The sequence below is a fragment of the Eimeria mitis genome, genomic scaffold (assembly GCF_000499745.2).
Source record: "Eimeria mitis Houghton genomic scaffold, Emh_scaff569, whole genome shotgun sequence".
Taxonomy (NCBI): domain Eukaryota; phylum Apicomplexa; class Conoidasida; order Eucoccidiorida; family Eimeriidae; genus Eimeria; species Eimeria mitis.
In genome coordinates this window covers 14,861-15,724 of record NW_013573942.1, presented here as the reverse complement: position 1 = coordinate 15,724, position 864 = coordinate 14,861, and positions in this window count along the sequence as shown.

The window sequence follows — 864 nt, the reverse complement described above, 5'->3', positions numbered from 1 at the left end:
GTTTGCGTTCGCAAGCCTCCACCCAATGGGCTATGGGCTCAGGTTGTTTTGTGCAAGCGCAGTGAGTGTTCACGCGCTCCGTTGCAGCTGCACTATCCGCTGCTCCCTGCTTTCCCCTATTCTCCTCCTCCGCAGAGGAACTGCAAGCACAGAAAGCCAGGCTAAAGTGAACAATAATAAACGCTCGTGCCTGCTCAATGCAGAAAGGTCCCTGCATCTGTCGGCCTGTTGCTGCGCACGGGCACTGCCTTGCCAATTTAACAAGATCGCCGGCAATATCTGACTCTGCCCCACACATGCCTTAAGCTGCGTCGAAATACCCGGCCCAACAAATACCAAATAAGAGCGCGCCTCAAGACTAAAACGTGTACCACTCTTCTCACACTTTTTGGTCCATATATCTGCTCGAAGCTCCGCTTCCACGCCTCCCATCATAAAGCCCGAAACGTAACAGGGCCTGTAACCGCGATGCACAAGTGGGTACGCTTCCAGGTGCATACTTCCTGCGCGGGAGACGGACGAGGCTGCAAAGCAAGATAAGGCTTCGCCGGATCCCTGCTGTGGGCGCAGCTCACACACAAAGCACGACCTTACCAGCTCACTCATGAAGGTCAGCTAGCTGACCGCCAACTATTGGACGTATATTGCAATGCTTAATGCTCACATCTTCCGAAACGCTGCGACCCAACAAGTAAACGAAGATATCACGCATAAAGCAAAACGAGCTGCAATTTCTACAGACGTGGCAACTGTAAACCCCTTCACAGATGGACAGAAATATCCGCGGCCGGGATCAAAAAGCCTAAAACGCAAAGCAATCCACCAACGAGCAGACAAATTGCGTCTGCTTGCCAGAGCATACTT